Source organism: Lactuca serriola, chromosome 5, assembly GCF_051521515.1.
Source record: "Lactuca serriola cultivar US96UC23 chromosome 5, Lser_US96UC23_V15, whole genome shotgun sequence".
Lineage (NCBI taxonomy): Eukaryota > Viridiplantae > Streptophyta > Magnoliopsida > Asterales > Asteraceae > Lactuca > Lactuca serriola.
The window spans coordinates 284,888,465-284,910,962 of record NC_136412.1 but is presented as its reverse complement, the minus strand read 5'-3'; the positions used below and the strand labels follow the sequence as shown (position 1 = coordinate 284,910,962).

The 22,498-nt window shown below is 34.0% G+C and overlaps 1 long non-coding RNA gene across 1 annotated transcript; it reads right to left on the bottom strand.

Moving 5' to 3' along the window:
• Positions 1 to 17,336: 17,336 nt before the first annotated feature.
• LOC145051683 (uncharacterized) lies at positions 17,337 to 21,131 on the bottom strand. Its single transcript, XR_013683770.1, has 2 exons — positions 21,022 to 21,131; positions 17,337 to 17,546 (listed from the first exon to the last, which is right to left on the bottom strand). It is a non-coding gene; the product is annotated as an uncharacterized LOC145051683 (long non-coding RNA).
• Between the last annotated feature and the right edge of the window lie 1,367 nt (positions 21,132 to 22,498).

The following is a 22,498-nucleotide window of genomic DNA, read 5'->3' as shown; positions in this document are numbered from 1 at the left end:
TCTCAGCCGGCAGCCAAGCGGGGAAAGCTCGCCGATTCGAGATCTGGAGGCCAAAAGGGCCGCACTTACGGAAAGTGCGGCAAGGGACATGAGGGGGTTTGTCGATCGGGTTCTTGCTACAAATGTGGCAAGGAGGGGCATATCGCTAAGCATTGCCCCAAGGGATTCATGGTTTGCTTTCATTGCAACCAGACAAGCCATCAGAAGGCCGAGTGTACGCAACTGCGGGGGACAGCACATGGAGCACCGCAGGGATCTTCCCATACCGCCGTGCGAGCTACAGAGGTTCGGCCGATGAAGGCCGAGGCACCGAAGGCTCGCGAGAGAGCCTTCCAGTTGACAGCGGAGGAGGTCCGCACAGCGTCCGATGTTGTGACTAGTATGTATTCTTTAATTTATTTATGTTGAGTTTAAGGTGTTGTGCTTATATCATGATATTCGTAGGTACTTTTCTTGTGACTTCTGTACCTGCTTTGGTGTTATTTGACTCGGGTGCGAGTCAGTCGTTTATTTCCTTAGCGTTTAGCCAGCACATCTATATCCGGTGAGAGGCGTTGAGTCGAACTCTTCAGGTTTCCATAGCTGACGAGCGAGCAGTTTATACTACTGAGGTGATTCGGGGGTGTGTACTCGAGATCTTCGGTGTTGAGTTCCCGATTGATCTGGTCTCAATTGCAATGGGGGACATTTGTGTTATAGTGGTCATGGATTGGTTGAGCCGTTTTGGGGCTGTTCTAGACTGTGAGAGATAGTTGGTGACGATACGAGACCCTAATGGGGGAGTACTTACGGTGTACGGCGAGGGTACCCGTTCTGAGACAACATTCTGTTCGGCTACTAGGGCGAGGCAGAGTTTACAGCAGGGCTGCAGCTGGTGTGTAGCCTATGTGATGGACACACGAGTGGCCGCTGGGAAGCCAAGTTCGATTGATGAGGTTCCGATAGTGCGCGAGTTCCCGGATGTTTTTCCCGAGGAGTTGCTGGGCTTGCCTCCCGAGAGGCAGGTGGAGTTTTGCATCGATCTGGTTCCGGGAGCAGCACCCATCACCAAGGCGCCTTATCGCCTTGCGCCGCCAGAGATGCATGAGTTGTCCTCGCAGCTTCAGGAGCTGCTGGGGAAGGGGTTTATTAGACCGAGTAGCTCGCCATGGGGAGCGCCGATCCTTTTTGTCAAGAAAAAGGATGGTTCACACTGGATGTGCATTGATTACCGGGAGTTGAACAAGTTGATGGTCAAAAACTGTTATCCTTTACCGAGGATTGACGATCTGTTCAATCGGTTGCAGGGGGCATCTTGGTTCTCCAAGATAGACTTGAGGTCAGGATATCATCAGATGAGAGTGCGGAATGAAGATATCCAGAAGACGGCGTTCAGAACTCGTTATGGGCATTACGAGTTTGTGGTGATGCCTTTTGGGCTCACCAATGCACCGGCAGCATTCATGGATCTCATGAACAGGGTGTGCAGACCGATGCTGGATCGGTCGGTAATCGTGTTCATTGATGATATTCTGGTGTATTCGAGATCTAGAGAGCAGCACGAGGAGCATCTGAGAGAGATTCTCGGGGTATTGAGGTCGGAGAGGCTTTTCGCCAAATTCTCCAAGTGTGATTTTTCGTTACGAGAGGTCCAGTTCCTGGGGCACCTCGTTAACCAGAATGGGATATTGGTCGATCCGGCCAAGATTAAGGTAGTTATGAGATGGGAGGTGCCGAGATCACCCTCTGAGATCAGGAGTTTTCTAGGACTGGCCGGCTACTATCGGAGATTTATTAGGGATTTCTCCAAGATCGTCGTGCCTCTCACCAGGTTGATCCGGAAGGGTGCTACTTTTTCATGGGGTCCGGAGCAACAGACCTCGTTTGAGACACTTCGCCAGAGATTGTGCGAAGCCCCGGTGTTAGCCCTCCCGGAAGGGATGGAGGATTTTGTGGTGTATTATGACGCATCGATATCGGGGTTGGGTGTAGTGCTTATGCAGAGGGGTCATGTGATAGCGTATGCATCGAGGAAGCTGAAGCCTCATGAGGAGAGGTATCCCACACACGATCTGGAATTAGGGGTAGTCGCCCTCAAGATCTGGCGTCACTATTTATATGGGGTTCGGTGTACCATATACACGGACCACAAGAGCTTGAAGTATTTGATGGATCAGCCCAACCTAAATATGTGCAAGAGGAGATGGTTGGACGTGGTCAAGGATTACGATTGTGAGATCCTTTACCACTTGGGCAAAGCTAATGTTGTAGCTGATGCCCTGAGCCGTAGGGCGGAGAGTGCCCCGATTCGAAACATTTGTATACGACTGACAGTGATGAATCCGGTGTTGGACATCATTCGGGAGGCCCAGGCAGAGGCCGTGAGACCGGAGAACCGCAAGAGAAAGCGGGTGATTGGGCAGGTACCTGAGTTCGTTACCGATAGCCGCAGACTTATGACCTTTCAGGGTCGGATTTGGGTGTCGTATGCAGGTGGGGCGTGCACCACTTTGATGGAGGAGGCGCATAGATCGAGATTTTCAATCCATCCCGGGGCCACTAAGATGTATTTGGATCTGAAGAAAGATTATTGGTGGCCCTGTATGAAGAGGGATGTAGCATGGTTTGTTGAGAGGTGCTTAACCTGTCGCAAGGTTAAGGCCGAGCACTAGCGTCCGTATGGCATGTTGCAGCCCCTTGAGGTTCCTCAATGGAAGTGTGAACAAATTTCTATGGATTTCATCACCAAGTTGTCGAGGACCCCGAGGGGTGTTGACGCGATTTGGGTGATCGTCGACCGGCTGACGAAGAGCGCTCACTTTCTTGCTATCAGTGAGAGCTCTTCTGCTGAGAGACTGACAGAGTTGTATGTGAGGGAGGTGGTATCGCGACATGGAGTGCCGATCTCGATTATATCAGATCGGGATGTACGTTTCACTTCCAGGTTCTGGAAGAAGTTCCACGAGGAGTTGGGCACGAGGCTACATTTCAGTACCGCTTACCACCCTCAGACGGACGAACAAAGTGAGCGGACTATTCAGACGCTCGAGGACATGCTTCGGGCATGTGTCTTGGACTTCGGTGGGAGTTGGGACACGTATCTGTCGTTGGCTGAGTTTTCATATAACAACAGTCACCATTCGAGCATTGGTATGCCTGCCTTTAAGTTGTTGTATGGGAAGAGGTGTCGGACTCCCATATGTTGGGGAGAGCTAGGGAAGCGAGTGATGGGCAGCATTGAGATAGTGCTTCAGACGACAGAACAGATTCAGCAGGTCAGGCAGAGGTTGTTGACAGCTCAGAGTCACCAGAAGAGTTACGCGGATAGGCGACGATCCGAGCTCGAGTTTCAGGTCGGAGACTTCGTACTCCTGAAAGTGTCTCCTTGGAAAAGAGTGATTCGTTTTAGGAAGAGGGGCAAGCTGGGGCCCTGGTATATTGGGCCGTTCAGGGTGACTGCGAGGGTAGGCATGGTAGCATATCGGTTGGAGCTACCTACGGAGTTGAGCCAGATTCATGATACCTTCCACATGTCTCAGTTGAGGAAGTGTATAGCCGACGAATCGGCGGTAGTGCCGCTGGAGAATATTTAGGTGGATGCGAACCTAAATTATGCTGAGAGGCCAATCACAATTCGGGATTGGAAGATCAAGGTTTTGAGGAACAAGGAGGTGTCCCTGGTTCAGGTCCAGTGGCAACATCGGAAAGGGTCCGAGCTGACTTAGGAGCCGGAGTTGGAGATGCGGGAGCAGCATCCAGAGTTGTTTGCGGATCATGACTTCGGGGGCGAAGTCTGATTCTAATGGGGGAGAATTTTAACACCTGGAGTTTCAAGTATTATGTTCGATTTTTTTTAGTAAAGAGAGGGACTCGAAGAGTCGAGTCGTGGACTCGTCGAGTAGGACCGCGACTTGCTGACTAGATTAATGAACGGACTCGACGAGTCGGCAAGGTGGACTCGACGAGTCCGTATTGTGGAATGAAACCCTAATTCTCGGGGTCTGTGCGACTGTGCCCTATTTAAAGGCCTTTATGGCCTCCATTTCCGGCCATTACTCCCCTGAAAACCCTAGAGAGCATAGAGATCATTTGTGGTGCAAGAAGAAGGCTAATTCACCATTTCTTGTGTGTTTTAGCAAGAAGGAAGGAGGTAGAACAAGCTAGGCGGGTTGAGGAGCTTGGATCCATTTCTATTTGGTCAGAGGAAGATGTTGGAGGTAACAATCTGTGTCATTCTCATGTTCATAATGATTCTAGTGAAATCTAGGGTTTTATTTATGCTTCTTTTAGTTGAATATGGAGTATGTGAGGTCCCAAAGCGAGTTGGTTCATAGATCTGGACCTTAAAAGGTCCAGAGAGTCCTTACCACTTTGCTTTATGCCATACCTTTTGAGTTATGAGCCTAGGAGGCCATTTTAGAGGTTATTTCACCAAAAGAAGCTTTGGGTGTGTTGCATGTGTACCAATATTCGACCTTTACATGATTATCATGCTTGGGAAGATCAAATCTATAGATTAGAGAAGCAGATCTGACCTTAGAAGGTCATTTGAGTGTGGCCATAGAAGCGACTCGCCGAGTTCATAAGTGGACTCGACGAGTCGAGTCGGGGTTGCCCCGCGATTCGTGACAGGAGGAACCCGTCGAGTGGAAGGATGACTCGACAAGACAAGAGAGGTTGGAAGGGTTCAGAGGACCCGCATGGACTCGCCGAGTCGCCCATGTGCACTCGACGAGTCGGGTCAAAGTTTAACCATTGACTTTCGTTGACCTTAGGGTTCTGGTCAAGACTGATTCAAGAGAGTTTAGGAAGGGGTAGAATGGCCTTCTACCCAATCTTTAAAGATGAGACTATGAGAGAGTATTGACCGGGGATGTTATTTGAATGGTAGGAGGAGGCTAGGTCGGGACGTTGAGCACGAGAGTTATCCGACTTCATTGAGGTGAGTCTTCTCACTATACTGTACCTGGAAGGGTACTTATGTGTGACCAGAAGGTCTTATATGTGTTATATATACTGATATGTGATATGTATGTGTTATGTATGAAAAGGACCGGAAGGTCAAGATGATATGGACCGGAAGGTCAAGAGGACATGGACCGGAAGGTCAATACGGGTAGGACCGGAAGGTCAATCGGGATTTGGGACGGAAGTCCCTTGAGATACTTGGACCGGAAGGTCCCACAGAGTTATGGCCTGGAAAGGCGTATGTGTTGTATGTGGTATTTTGGGGAACTCACTAAGCATTTATGCCTACAGTTGTTGTGTTATGTGTTTCAGGTACTAGCGAGGATCGCGGGAAAGCACCGACATAACCTGTACACACTCATAGAGATTATGTTTGAGATTCTAGGAATTGTTTTTATGATGATGACATTGGATACTTTATGTTTTAATACTGTTTGATGATTAAAAGTATGGTTTAAAAATGAAAAATTGTTTTGGAAATTTACGTACAGTTGATGCTTACTTGTAGTTTTTGATGTTACTGTTTTGATTATGGCTGAATTGGTTTAGTAATGTAAATTTTCCCTTAACTGGACGAGTTTGTCCTTGATGTTGATTTGGATTTGAGGACATTATATAGAGTTGCTCGTGGTTTGTCTATAACTTAAATTCGGTTGAGTAATAAATATTTTCCATGATTTTGACAATTTGGCCCTTGAGATAGGTTTGAATTCCAATTGCTAAACTTAACTTTTTCTGTATATACTGCCATTGTTCTTATTTGGCTCGACAAATCCATTGTTTTTAATGGGGATTGCCTCAATTCACACTAATAGCAATAGGAATCAATATTTATAATTGTTTTATTTGATAATGCTACTTTTACAAAATTTATGGTTAGCTATTCTTTATAGAAATAGAAATTTTTTTATCTTCTTTACAATGGTTATCAATTACGTTTTTTATGGTAAATTCATACAACTTTCAACAAGAATTGCTATGAGTTATCCTACGAATCATGAAGTAGTTAGTGGGACTAAGTGTAGCTACATGAATGATGTTTAGTTGGATACTTGATATAATTTCAAGAATGATATTATTAATAAAAAAAAGTTAGCAAACCTCAAACTGCAATTTGGGATAATCATGAGCATACCAGAACAATGTGCCCGGTCTTTGTGGGATGCAAAACACATTTCGATACATTGCATGCTCTTTGGAAGGTGATGTGTTTCCTTATAGAAATTAATCGTTGAAATGAATATAATCGCCAAAATAAACGATTTGACGAAAGGAAACTATTTTTGCCGTAAAATCGACTGATAACATTATGTATCGATTTTGTGTTCCTTGAAATATAACATATTATCGAATCGAACTAATTATCGAAAGAAACTAATTGTCGAATGAAACTATTTGCCGCCACTGCTTTGTGCGGGTAGATGTCTAGTGAGTGTGTGTGTGTGTATAATCTTACGATCCCGATTCGATTTTATGATTATGATTTTGCAAAGTAAAAAAGGATCTTAAATAAGTTCACGATTTTAACAACTTTGGCTGAAATAATTTCACCATGTTAGATAGAAATAGGGATGGAAATTTTACCGACCCGGTGGGGAACCCGGTTAACCCGCCCCAATCGGGGACGGGTATTCCCCGCCAAAACGGGTACCGGGTACGGAGTTGGGGATCCCATTATGCTAAAACTGAGGATGGGGATGGGGCCGGGTATAACAATCCCCAACCTGCCCCGCCCCCACTTTGATGAATATATATATATATATATATATATATATATATATATATATATATATATATATATATATATATATATATATATATTAGTATATCGATCATTTATTGAATTTAAATTAAGCCCACTAAAATGATTTGATATATATTAGACCATCAGAGATAGAGTCTATATACCAAATTATGTTTCCATATCCAAGAGTTTATCAATCGTCACTTTGTTCGACGATCTGTGTATCAAATCGTTGATTTTGGTTTTGATACTTGTTAAACTTTATGATTGATATAAACAGAATCTAATTATGAGATATGGTTTTGATAATTAATTAATTTTTTTTAAGTTGAGTTTATTATGTTGATAGATTGAGGATGGGTCGGGGATCAATTGGGGAGAAGCCCAAAATACAAAGGGGAGGATATTTGATTCCCCGCATCCGTCGGGGATGGGGATGAGGATGGAGACGATGTTAGACACTCGGAGATGGGGACAAGGATGGTCAACCCCGCCCCATTTCCATCCCTAGATAGAAACTTATGTAGCCATTGTCCCCACAAGTATACCTGAACAAGTGGGACCAAAAAATAAGAGCCGTCCACCTCCTATGGAGATCCCTAGTCTTGGTGAGCAAACTTTTGTTTTTTTATCATCGATTTTTCTTTCTTTCAACCACATATAATAACTATTAAACCTTTAACTTATTGAATTTTTTTGGTAATTTGCTGATTACAATTTTCTGGTCTTTTGAATTATGTAGATAGAAATTGAAATCATTGGATAACTTTTGCCACCGGACTACATTTCGTTTCACCAAATCAGAGGTTTTGTAATCAAATTGTTTAACAAAGGTTAGAATTGTCGGTTTTAGTTTTCACTTTTTATGACCCATTTCATTGGTAAAAAAGAATCAATCCGAATCGATTTATTCATCATTAATTGTGTTTTACATTTTTTTTTGAACCGGCAAATTTAATCTACTCCTAAGCTAACAACACCTATTCCACCTATATCCACAACGGGACTTGAACCCTCGACCTAAAAGAGGGAGGGCACCACCTGATATCGCTGGGCTACAAGCCCTTTGGTAATTGTGTTTTACATGACAATGATATCCATTAAACTGGAAGGCAGGGAAAAATAAAGAGAAAATGACAAAATTAGCCAGATACACTAATCATCTTACAATTTTAGCAAAAAAAATCGAAATTGCAAAAATAACCACTGAATTCGCAGATGGAAAAGCCCCATCTGCGATTTGCACTGTTCATCTATGATTTTCCGCTGAAAACTCTATAAAACGTTTTTTTTCTTCATTTTTCACTCTTCAATACAGAAAAACTTTCTCTCTCGGGGATTCTTTTTGACGATTTTTTGAAGAAAATGGAGGATTATTTCAATAATCCCGCAAGTATGGTTAGATTTTAACTCTTTTTATGTTTTAATTAACATTTATTTAGTATATGTCTTTATTATTTTATTATTTATTTTATTAGTTAGTGTAAAAAAAAATGAAATTATATTGTTTGTGATAGGGTAAGTTTGTTGTATTTGATAGTTTTAATATTTGTTATTAGTAAACTTGAAGTTTAAATGCTATTTTGTTAGTGGTCGTATGAATGTACAAGTAGAGACTGCGTAGAGTGTGCATCGGGTGGTTGTACATTTAGTAAAATGGTTAGAATATGCTAATTTTTTTAATTTATTAGTTAAATAAATTGTTAGAATAATGTTTACATAATGTTTTGGTTAGTGGTTTAATTTGATAAATTGATATAGCATGGTTAGAATATGTTATTTGTCGTTTGTATAGTTGTTGTATAACTTGAAAAATTGTATATTCTTATCGTGTAATTGTCTTTATAAATTGAAAAATGGTTAAAATAATGTTTACAGTATGTATAGAATAGTCGTTTGTATATATATTTGTCGTATAAGTTGAAGATTTGTATATATTTGTTGGTGAAATATAAATTTTTTTATAGTATGGTTAGAAAATTTTATAATATGTGTACAATAGTCGTTTGTATAGTTGTCGTATAACTTGAAATTTTGTATATATTTGTTGTTTTAGTAGAAAAGATTTTATAGTATGGTTAGAAAATGTTATTTTATATAATTTGAAAGTTAAAAATTGTTTGTATATTTGTCGTATAACTTGGAAAATTGTTAATTTAGTTGTCGTTTTAGTTGAAAAATTGTTTGTTTATATGGTTAGAAAATGTTATTTTATATAATTAGAAAGATAAAAATTGTTTGTATATTTGTCGTATAACTTGAAAAATTGTTTATATATTTGTCGTTTAAGTTGAAAAACTGTTATAATATGTTATTGTTTTTTAGCGTAAATATACAAATTATTTATTAAATATTTGTATTTGCATTGTTATTATTGTTTATGTTATTATTCCACTTAATAATCATATATTTTAAAATGAAATATTTGTTTAGTTCTCTAATATGTTATTGTGTTTTGTGCAACATGATTATAATAATTTCAATGTGAAAGCAATTGTAAACTTAAAAAGATCGGGGTGTAATATATGGGAAGTATTTGAAGTGTTAGATGGTGTCAGACGTGATATATTTAGAGATACCGTATTTGGTTCCGCCCCTTGTTTACAAGGGGACGGATTGTTGTTGCACGAAAAAAAAAAATTCGATCAATATAAGTATTAGCACCTTACGTGCGTGTTTCGATAATACATTTATAGACTCTGCACTGTTGGACGACATTAGATTGTATCGGTTCCCTCTCAAATGTGCCCTAGACTAAGTTTCTAGATTTATACTTTTTAAGTACTCTCATACTCGTTCTTTTGTCTTTTTCATAACATCCATGGCAGCGTTAAAAGCATCAACTGTGTACGTCCTACAAGCCTCCCAAAAAATTCCTTTAATTGTGTTACTCTTCCCGAATCTAGATACTATGTTGAAATACAAATGGACACCATATATTCCGTGATGAGCGTGAGGAAAAATGTTGGCAACGGATGTTGCTATAGATGGAGACCTATCAGATATAATTGTAAGCTCCTGCATATTGCCTATGCAATCACGTAGTTTTTGAAAAAACAATGTCTAAAAATCTGTACACTCATTTTTGCAGATACCATATGCAACCGGTAATATTTGGTTTTGTCCGTCCTTGGTAACTGCAAGTAACATGGTTCCTTTGAACTCGCCCTTTAGGTGGGCTCCATCTACTACAAGGGTCGGTTTACAGAAATTGACAAAAGCACGTACCTACAATACATTGTATATATCTATTCAAATACACTAAAAAAACGGAAAAAATAATAAAATATTTAAATACTAACCGAACAACCAAGTGCGACGTACAAAAACTCAAAGCGATCATCACCATCTGTTTTAATATGTGTCACCGTACCCGGATTATGTTTGACCAAGTTGTGGAAATAAGTCGGAACTTTGGTAAAAGAATCCTCTTTCGTACCCCTTAACGACAACAATGCATATTGATTCGCACACCATGTCTAATGGTATGAGATATTGATATTCAATTGAGCATTCATATCATTAACAATATATTTTCCCCGATAAACTCTACTATAATCTTCAGCCAAAACATCAGTAAGATATTCACCCAAAACATATTTGTTTGCTTGTCGATGATTAGGTTGCAAAATTGTTGAAGAACATGTGTGTACATCAACAAATTTATTCACTTGGAAAAGTCCATCAGAATTTTTAATTGTTTTCGGTCTTAGTAACCAAGAACAATTTTTCGAAACACACACAACCTCATACCTTGATTTGGTGGATCTACTTGTCCTCGTCTGAAAACTTTCTCGAAGACATTTTTTACCAATACACCGCTTTAAAAGTTCTTTGTTCTTAAATATACTCTCACATTCAATCTTTTGAAGATTGATGTCTACCATCTGTGTTGGGATATCTTCATTAATATCAACTGGACATTCTGGTAGAGGGGGTATACCGTAAAAAAGGTTATCGGGAAACTTAACTTTGAATTCATCACCCAACTCATCTCCATCTGAATTGTTTTTTAAGTCGGTTATATCTAAACCTACATCAACAATATCAACATAATCCCCATAAACATGCTTTTTTTCATCTTTTGACGCATATTTTTTTTTTCTTTTTACTTTTATCTACTACACGCCTATTCATAACTTTAACTTCTTGTTCGGGAACATCAACACAACGACCACCCACGTCATTAAGATATGTACCAACATCATCATCACCAACATACTTGTAATTCTCAGGATCCACATAGTTAATAGGTGAATAACTAACATTAACATTTTCAGCAACACTATGAAATTGAGATACACTGGGAGTATTGAAAGTACTTATCGGATCGTTGCTCCCTTTATAATTGCATAGATTACCAACCTCATTAACATCATCAACACTATGAAATTGACTAGCCTCATTAACCAAATCTCCTTCATCAACCACCACAAACACTTTCACAGCCCTTCCTTCGCTACATTTGATTACATTTATCAACATTCTAACATACATATCTTCAACTATAGCTATATGATAGTTCAATTCAGGATGATAGAAACGAAGACTAATTCTATATTTGTCTAACAAACCAATTTTGCTTCTCACCAAATATACAAATTCACTATAACTAATATACTCATAAAATATGAACGTGAATTCAGAAATACCTCCCTGTGGACATACATATTCCAGATTTGAGTGTTTGGTTACTTGCCATCTCCCACTGGTTACAAGACAAACCAGATATTCAATCATTTTTTAGAGAGAGTTTAAAGAAATTTCCCAAAGAAATACCAACTAAACTGATAATTTTCTACAAAAGTTTATATATAGTAAGGTTATTTCGTAGTCAAACCAATTGATTTCATAATCAAAATTAAAAAAAAATTAAAAAAAAAACATTATTTCGCAGATGAACTGGAGAGGAAATCGCAGATGGACTGTGTCCATCTGCGATTTAAGTCTGCTAAAACACTATATATACACAAAAAAAAATTGAAAAAAAAAATTCATCTGCGAATGTACCAGTGTCGATGTGCTTTAGGCACTTGTACATTCGCAGATGGAAAGCCAAAATCGCAGATGGAACTTTTCTATCTGCGAATTCAGTGGTTATTTTTGCAATTTCAATTTTTTAGCTAAATTTGTAAGGTGATTAGTGTATTTGGCTAATTTTGTTATTTTCTCAAAAATAAACAACAGTAATACACATGATATTCCTTGATATAGTTTGGTTTTTTAATTAAACTGCGAACTCCTTTTAAATTTTGATATCTTCATTGTTTGAATTGTTGCTTTAATTGTGTGTCATCCAAATTCTTATAGTCGTTAGTGACTACATATTCTTGATGATAATATAAAATAATTATTGCATACTAAATTCGATAACATTGAATTTGTAGAAACATGAAACAAGAAAAATGAAATTTAAATCAAATTCAATTCCATCCACAACCAAGGAGATGAATAAGTGGTCGACGCATGAATCACAAAATGAACAACGACTTATCTTTTTGGGTAGAGTGATTCTTATTTTCTTGATTGTTCAGGTGTCAAGTAATAAAATTTTACTAATAAGTCAATGCTGTTTTTTGCAACTGAAAAAAATGTGGGAGAGACATCTCTCAACAAAACGAGTTCAAGATTGATAATATTTGATAATATTTGGTATAGATGAATATGAATCAAATTACCCTATTATGAAAAATTGATAATATATCCACATTGTGATCCCCTGTTTTGGGCCATTGAAGTAGCCCATAATGGGTCACTATACTTGAGTTGGAGTAGGCCATGAACAACATGAGTTTACGCTGTCAAACCTCAAAACCTCCAATAAATTTTTATTCCTCATAGTTCATACTTTCCATTTCCCAACGAATTGTTGTCGACATTTATTTTGGCATATATGCCATAAATAATATCATTATAATATTTATTAACTGAGTAAGAAAACTCAGGATTGGTGCCAAAGATATTTAGTGTATGTCAAGAATTTCATTACTTTAGGTTTTTGACTTGGACGTTTTTGACAAAATATTCAGTCCTAAGTAGATATCCCTTGATTTGAAAAATAAATTGATATTGTACCATATTTTTAAATGAACACTTCTCATTTTCTTATATGGACATCTATGATTCTTTGATTTTTTTTAGAAGTTTTTTTTTTTTTTAGCAATAATATATATGTGAATAATTAGTTTTGCAAACACTTCCGATCTTTACTTCCAATCCTTCTGTACTTTTGTTAGTTTATGATTAATGGAAGTAGTTTCTATTCATCAAACAATCCCCGCAAAATAAACTTAGATATATGTTGATGCATTTCTTGTTCTTTGTAACCTCACGTGTTTCTAAAGAAACTATCATTGTTCGTCAAAATAAAGTTATAGAAAATTATTCGTTAACAAGAAACTACTCATCGAAATGGAATTAATTAGTGTCTGCTTAAAGAAAAATCAGTCGACTGAAAACTATTTTCAAGCATGAGAAACTTTATGTTGCATTGTCCAAAGGAAAATTATGTGTCAATCCAAAGGTATTAGTGAATGCTGAAAAAGTTCAACGAGGACGAAGTTTATACCTCAAATGTGGCGTATAAAAAATTGTTGTACGATTAACTTTTATTGGTAATTGTTTAGATGTAGTAATCTATTTGTGTAAAAGAACTAATCGTCTCTAAGAACTAATTTAAAAAAAAAATTTATTCGCACCTGTCGCTTGACACGGGTAAACGGGTATTGTGTGTGTGTGTATATATATATATATATATATATATATATATATATATATATATATTAAACAATCAATTATCTTATTGTTATCTAAATCAAACCTTTTAGGCTCGTGGATTTTTCATAAAATATCTTTCACAATTTAAACATAACGATGAGGTTCAATAAATAACCATAATTAACAAGGAATCAAAGAACCAATCGTGAGCGTCCGAAATCATAATGATCAACGGCTAAGGAAATAGATGTACACTTTTACATTGGACGCACACACACCAGATTATATCAAAAAATCCACCCCCTTACCAAAAAACACACCACATTTTTCGTTGTTCACGATTTTTCGTCCTCTTTTCATAGTGATCTATGTTGATATATAAAAAAGATTTTTTTTTCTAAAAAACCCACTTCATTTTGTTATTTTTTTCAATATTTAAATTTATTTTTATCCAAAAAAAAAAAAAAAAAAAAAAAAAAAAAAAAAAAACTAATTATACCAAAAATATTACTACCTCCGTCCCTTATTGATTGTCCACTTTTGACTTTTAAAGTCTTTATTCTTCAACTTTGACCTTAAATATTTTTGTCCTTGATATATAAAACTTAATGCAAACTTTATGAATGGATTGTATTTTAAATGTTTTTTCATTGCTATAAGTTTCAACGAGTAATACATAACACAAATAACAATATTTAAGGTCAAAGTTGATGAATAAAGACTTCAAAAATCAAAAGTGGAAAATTATTATGGGACGGAGAGAGTAATTTTTTATACTCTATTAATAAACATCAACACCGATTAAAAAAAACTCGATCAGTGTAGATTCACAACACTGTGAATCTAAACTGTAAATATTTCAATTTTTAACATTTATAATGTGAAAAAGCTTGATCAGTTCAGATTCACACTGTGAATCTAAACCGTAAATATTTGAGTTTGTAACATTCACAATGTGAATTTAACTTACTATTTCAACTCTTCGATCATTCGCAAATTAAGTTGGTGAAATTTACTATTATTCACACTGTGAATCTGAGCAGATTCACAATGTGAACCTGAACAGGTTCGCAATGTGAATCTGACTTACTATTATTCACACAGTGAATCTGAGCATATTTGCAATGTGAATCTGAACAAGTTTGCAATGTGATTTTGAACAGGTCCACAATGTGAATCTGAACTGAAATATCAATTTTTTTTAACATCAATATGAGTCTATGTTTAAAGAGTACCAAAAAATATGAATTTTGATATATTTATTAATTTTTTTCTATAAAAAATAGATCTTAACTTTTCAACAAACAAAGAAAATGAAGTGAGTTTTTTGAAAAAGAATCATTTTTTATATATCAATATAGATCTCTATAGAAAGATGACTGAAAATCACGAACAATGATATATTTGTTTTTTTTTTATAAAAAACATGACCTAAAAAAATTAAACTAAAAAAAGGAAGTACGTTTTGTTATGATCCGGTGGATGTGCGTCAATTGTAAAAGTCTACAACTCTTCATTTTACCGTTGATCGTTTTAAATTTCGACGGTTTGGATTGGTTCCTTGATTTCTTGATTAATAATTGTTCTCTACTGAATTTTTTCATATATATATATATATATATATATATATATATATATATATATATATATATATATATATATATATATATATATATATATATATATATAAAAGGAAATGTTTAGTAAATTTTTTAATATTTTAGTCCATTTTTTAAACGATCGATTAAAATTCATTAACAGAAAAACACATAATGCTGGCTAAAATTTCAGAAAACCCTTTTTGATCAGTTTTGCAGATTTAGCCGGTATCCTGTCTTTTTTTGTTAATTTGGTTAAAATATTGAAACTTTTCCTAATGATTACTTTGTTTTAACCAACAACCAAAATATTTAAACTTTTCTTAAGACCACTATTGAACAAATGTACATTATTATTATTATCAAATCATTTGTAAATGTAATACATCTTTTTTTTCATAAATAAAGGAAATACATGTGTTGCTAATTTCTAGAAGTAGAAAGATGGACTAAATAGTTTCATATTGTTTGATGGTAATTTAAAACTCTCTACATTCTTCTTATGCATCATTGTGGTTGTCATGGTGAGATACATTTTATGGGTGTCCCGCTGATGTTGGTGTTCATTTTATGTTTTTTAAACTAACTACCATCCAACCTCCATATCTTACCTGATAAAAATCATCAGCTAGCACATATTATGATAAGGAGTGAACGTTGAATGACATTTTAAATAAATACTCACCTTTCATTTGTTTTATTTTAAACTAGCATTCAATGTTCACTTTTAACTCTCGATGGAAGTGATGGTTGCTAATGTATGGAGATCGGATGGTAGTTAGGTTAAATAACATTAAAAGAACATCAACATCAGATGAACACCCACATAGTGCATATTAACATGATACTCATAACGATACATAAGATGAATGTAAAGAGTTTGAAGTGGTCAGCAAACAATATAAGTACTTAATCCACATTTTCATTCATTGAAATTAGCAAAAATTGTATTTCATTTGATTATAATAGAAAATATATGTTACGCTTTAATGAATTGTTAACAATAATATATATTAATTCAAGGATAATCTTCAAAAAATCATAATATTTTGGTTATTTGTTAAAAAATATAGTAATCCTCGTAAACATCCAAATATTTTTACCAAATTAACGAAAAAAACAGGATATTAGCTAAATTTTCGAAACCTGCCAACAAATTATTTTTCGGAAGTTTTAACCCATATCATGGACTAAAATATTGATACTTATTAAATAGAGAAATTAAATATCCTCCTATTTTTTTGTTTCTATAAATTCTTCTATCCAATTAAATTGTGACATGTGTAACATTTAATGCTCATTTAATGAAATTTAGTGATATTTTAAGATATTAATGTGACGCATGTTATCATTTAAATGGGTAGGAGGATTTGTAGGAATAAAAAGTAGAATGATATTTAATTTGTCTATTAAATATTTCCCTGTATGTTAACTATGATTACTATATCAATGAGCATAAAAGCTCAAATATGAATATTTTTGTAAGGAATGAGCTAAGACTTATTTGTTGGATGTTTTGATAACTAAAACATAAACGCGGAAGCATAAGGTTCTTAAGCTCGAATCTGATTACAAGAAAGCTTAATCAAGAAAGAACGATTAGATACTTGATTTCATTATAATCTTCGAATATGAAGAACTAGGTTTGGGTTTTCCAGTTGATCTCAAGAGCTCTCTCTAAAATCCCTCAGCAAACATTAAACGAATTTTCATGTGTATTTTTGTGTGTGTCGATCTGTTCCTCATCACATGTATTTATAGATGGAGATAAACCCTAATGTGAGAGATGGAAGGGATCTTGAGGATCTTAAGTCAAACCGAGAACTCAACTCACAAGTTAAGTGAATTTTTTTAAATCGGTCCATCAACAATTTATACTTTTACCATAATAACTTGATTTAATGATAACATCACATATATATGTTGTGGTCCCATAATTATCTAACAATCTCCCACTAGACCACGAATATATAAATGTACGTATAACTGTTTAAGCGCTCTAATGAATGTTATCATAATATTGGTACCCTTAAAGAATCTCGTCCACGAATCATAATAGTCAGGGCCGGCCCTGAGATTTTGAAGGCCTTGTGCGATAACAAAAAAAAAATAGGCCCTAAAATTTGAAATATTTCAAAATTTAAGCAAAACAATTATAAATTTTAATTTTCTATTGCAAATACATAAAACAACAAACATAATGTCCTCATATAAAAAACAACAATCATAATGTCATCCTTACAAAATAACTTAATACACTATATTCTAATTTTCAGCAAGTAAATGAACACAAATAGATTTAACTTTAAACAACCAATATCTTGTACAAATTAGAACTTCAACAATATCATGCTTCAAGGAACTTCGACCTCAACATCCTTAAATAATGTAACCAAATATGTAAAACGTTAGGTATACAACTGAATAACAACTGCTAAAATGCAATAGATTAAAAATGTAATAAAATGTTGAAATACATGTGGAGCCACATCTAAGGCATCAGGTGAGTGTGTCTTATCGAAGCTTTTCCCTCTTCATAACTAAAATGCCACAAAACAAAACAAGAGAAAAATCCAAAAATAAGAACAAGATATAATCCAATAAAATAAAATCAAAACATGACACTTATCTTCAAATTCGCTTATGTAACTACTTAAACATAATTAAAAAGTTAGAAATCAGATGAGAAAAACAAGATATCAAAAAAGATATCCATAAATCAGACACGAATTCATAACAACATACAAATGATAAATAAAGAGCCAAAAATTAGAAAAGAAAAGCCAGAAATTAGAAACAAAATCATAATAACATACAATGAACACATAAAAAGCCAGAAATTATAAATGAAAATCGTAACAGGGCACAAAGCATAAGATCTGATTTTCGAAAAGAAATAAGTGAAGAACGATTTTCTGATTTTTGAGACAGGTTGTAAGTTTGTTTCAGAATTTTGTGAAGAAAAAAAGAAAGAAGGAAGATTGTTGATTGCCTCATTGCCCTCCAAAATCACTGATATGAATCAAACAATACCATTGCAGATTTAATTCTTGCCACATGCCTAAGCAAAGATCTGATGAAGAAATCGAAGCGTTCTTTTGGGTTTCCCGAAATTTCTTGCTTTTTCCCGCTCCTTGCGTGGACTGATAAATGCCGGCAAATAGAATATTAACCTAATTTTTTGTTTTGGGTTGAACATAGGTAACATAGCTGCTAAAAAAATTGGGCCCTCCGACTTTTTGGGGCCCTGTTCTTATGCACCTTGTGAACTTGCCAAGGGCCGGCCCTGATAATAGTATAGGATCAAAGCGGTCTTCGTTACAATTTAGGTAACTAAACCTATCAATGATCACATATACATATATAACTAACGACATAGATTAAACATGATGTGTGATTTTGAAATCTAAATAGATTTCCAACGAGTTCCTCTTTAGATTGAAGTGTGATCAAACTTCAAATAAGTGCAACTAATAATGGAGATAACTGAATTCTTAATTATGTACAGAAAAACATACTTGTTCTTAAACAAGACATAAAGCACCATAAAAACACCCACTAAAACCAAATATCACACCAATGTGTGTAGTATGCTCATGAAAGACCTAGGGAGGTAATCCCTTTATGAGAGGATCCGCTTTCATGGAGTTTGTTCATATGTGCTATATATATTTCCGTTTTGCACTATTATGTGAACAGAAGAAAACTTTATGTCAATATGATTTGACTTAATAGAACTTCTATTGTTGGAATATAACATTGTTGACTTATTATCAAAACTTTAGTGGTCTTTTAATACCAATAATGTTTAGCCTCGTAACAAATTTCCACAACCATATTCCATGCTACAAATTATTCTGCCATTATGGAAAAAGTTACCGTAGTCTATTCCATGAAATGACGCATCATGCTAATATGTAAAAGTATCCTGATATGGATCTATAACTATTTTGGCATCTAATAAAATCAATTTCTTAATAAAAATGATCTCCAAAACATCTGAATTTCCTATAGTTGATCACATAGCCTTTTGTTATATATAGATATCTTAAAATCCATTTGGTTGCTTTCTTATGATCTAAACTTGAATTTCGTAGATAGCTGCCCAAAACCAGAAAGATAAATTTACTTTTACTTAATCTGTGATACACAAAATCAACTATTGTATTTACCTCAAAACCAAAAGAGATAATAAGTTGATGAAAAATGTGGTACCACACATAGGATATCCAAATTTGAGGCTGATGAGTTTGTGTATTTTGAATAGGAGATCGAATAACATTATCGATTACTGATTCATAATCTGCATACTATCAAAAGCAATAATAGGAATCAAGATTGATTCCTCCTTAAGGACAATGTTTTAACCTTGTTTCTCCCCCAAACTCAACATCCTCAAAGATTGTTGCTCTATCCAAAATATAAGGTCAATATCCATGCAATTGAGAACTAACATAATGCACTTATTCTATTCCTTAAAATTAATCTCATTGAGTACATAAATCATAAATGTGATCAATGTTAGCAGATATAATACCATTATTCAAACATAAACAAATCTATTTTTATGCTTATTAATCCATAAATTGTAATCAATAAATTCAATTTATGACATCTTTACAAGGTATCAACACAACATTAATAAGTAATACTAACTTGCAAGAGATATCCTTGTTTTAGAGATAAACATTGACAATAAATCATGTCAATTAACAAGCCTCTCTTTGGATTGACTTATTAATCATATGGAACCAAAAAACAAATCACCGCATTTTTATCACCACATATATGTTTATTCGGCCAAATAGCAGTCTACCTTTGGTTCGGCTAATACCCCCATTAATAAACACATAAACTATAAATTTTGATAATAAGAATTGACAATATATCATATCAATTAATAAGCCCTCTTTGGATTGACTTATTAATGACATGTAACCTAAAAATTGTCGCATATTTATCATTGAACATGTATTTATCCGGCCAAATATTAACCTACATTTGGATCAATTAATATTCACATTAATAAACATATAAACCATAATATTTAGATTCTTAGAAAATTAATATTTACAAAAAAGGGATCACTTTGGCGATATATAATGTCACTAAATTTTCCAAGAAAATAAATAATAGCATAACCGAATTTATTGATAACCATAAATAAAAGACAACCATACCTGAAATGGTGTCAAATTGATATATAACAAAAGATGTTATCTAATAATTTCCTTAAATGCCCCACAATATTTTAGGCCAATTAGATTATGAAGATAATGATGTCAACATAGTTATGTTCGGAAAAGAAAACAACAATAAAATCAAATCAAAATCTATCATAATAATATTCCCATATAATTGTATTTGCTAAAAATTGATCATTATGAAATCCTCTTGATACATAAAATGATAAAAAAAAAATGGATTTCATACCTTATTCAAATTTCACAACTAAATAAAATAATTATACTTGTACATACAGTGTCATTATAGCTTAAAAAAATAAACCGACAAATATACAAACACAACTTTTAAATACAAAATAAAAGATACGACTATTTTATTAAATTCTTATAAAGAAATTAATAAATGATGTCAGAAAAGACAGACTTTACACAATTTAAATGGAACTTATATGACTTATTATATCCATATTTAATTCCTAAAATAAAAGGAATGAAGCCATACTATTAATTATTGAAAGCGACAAAAATCATGAGGGTTTGCAAAAATATGATAAGCATTTTTTTAATAAATAAAACCCAAACAAAGAAAATATACGGTTGAAATAACCCGTTTCTCTTGTTGAAGATCAATTTACACGGATATGCTTAATTTAAAATATTCACACATATCTTAATCAACCTAAACTTAAATTTCTGATATTAGATTCGAGTAGGCTCTAATACCAATTGTTGGATGTTTTGATAACTAAAACATAAACGCGGAAGCATAAAGATCTTAAGCTCGAATTTGATTACAAGAAAGCTTAATCAAGAAAGAACGATTAGATACCTGATTTCATTATAATCTTCGAATTTGAAAAACTAGGTTGAGTTTTCCAGTTGATCACAAGAGCTCTTTCTAAAATCCCTCATCAAACCTTAAACGAATTTTCATGTGTATTTTCGTGTGTGTCGATATGCTCCTCATCACATGTATTTATAGATGAAGATAAACCATAATGTGAGAGATGGAATGGATCTTGAGGATTTTAAGTCAAACCGGGAACTCAACCCACAAGGTAAATAAATATCTATAAATCGGTCCATCAACAATTTATAGTCTTATAATAATAACTTGATTTAATGATAACATCTCCCTTCTCCCTATACTAATAAAAGAGTAGTTTTTTTGCCATGTGTCACCATGTTAGCCATTGTAATAAATATTATGACACTTGTAATTAATATCATGACATTTATCAATCTATTAATTCTCCATTTCAAATTTCAAATTTCAAAATTTAAATCACATTTTAATTACATTAAATTAATAATATTAGAATAAAAATAAAATAAAATTTATACAAATTATAATATGATATATTTTACGTATTTATTTGAATCAACGATTATATATATATATATATATATATATATATATATATATATATATATAAAACTAAAAAAATATCTTTTAATTAATAAGTTATTTAAAATTATTAATTAATAATTTTAAGTTTTTACTTAGAAAGTTTAATTAATTTTCTAACCGTGGTTTCCACGGGTTATAAACTAGTTACATATATATATATATATATATATATATATATATATATATATATATATATATATATATATATATATATATATATATATATATATATGATGTGGTCCATAATTATCTAACATTATTATTATTATGCAAATTGCTTTTGGGATAAACTTGATTGATTTATAAATATCGATTTATTATATGAATAAGGAACAATCTTCAAATCAAGTCCTAATCGGTAAAGGTAACATAACTCAAAAGCTTGCGTAACGGTTTACCCTTGGCCAAACAGAAAAACTCCCCATTATTTACATTACAGGCCCTATACTATGTGTTATGTTCACTTGTACTCGTTACACATAAATTCATGTTTAATCCTATTTAATTCAATTGGGTGTCACAGTTATGGTCTTATTTGGTAAATTCATATGTGAATAAATTTTAAACTTTTCTTCAACTCAAATTTTTTTATTAAAGAAGTATTTATATGACATTAGATGCATTTTTAAACTCAGTTAATAAAGAATAATTTTTTTATGAGAAATCTAAAATCATGTGTACTCGAGCTTTTGATACCACAAACTTACAAACAAAGAATCACCACTATGAAGAATAACGATGTAATTTGTACCCATTTTATATTTGAAAACTCCGAGGTCCCAAACATCAATATCCTAATGTGGTTTTTTGTGTATATGCTCTGTAAATTCACAATTATAAAAACCTAGGAATCTTTAAAATATAATCAATAAAGCCCCTTGTGGAAAATGATAAA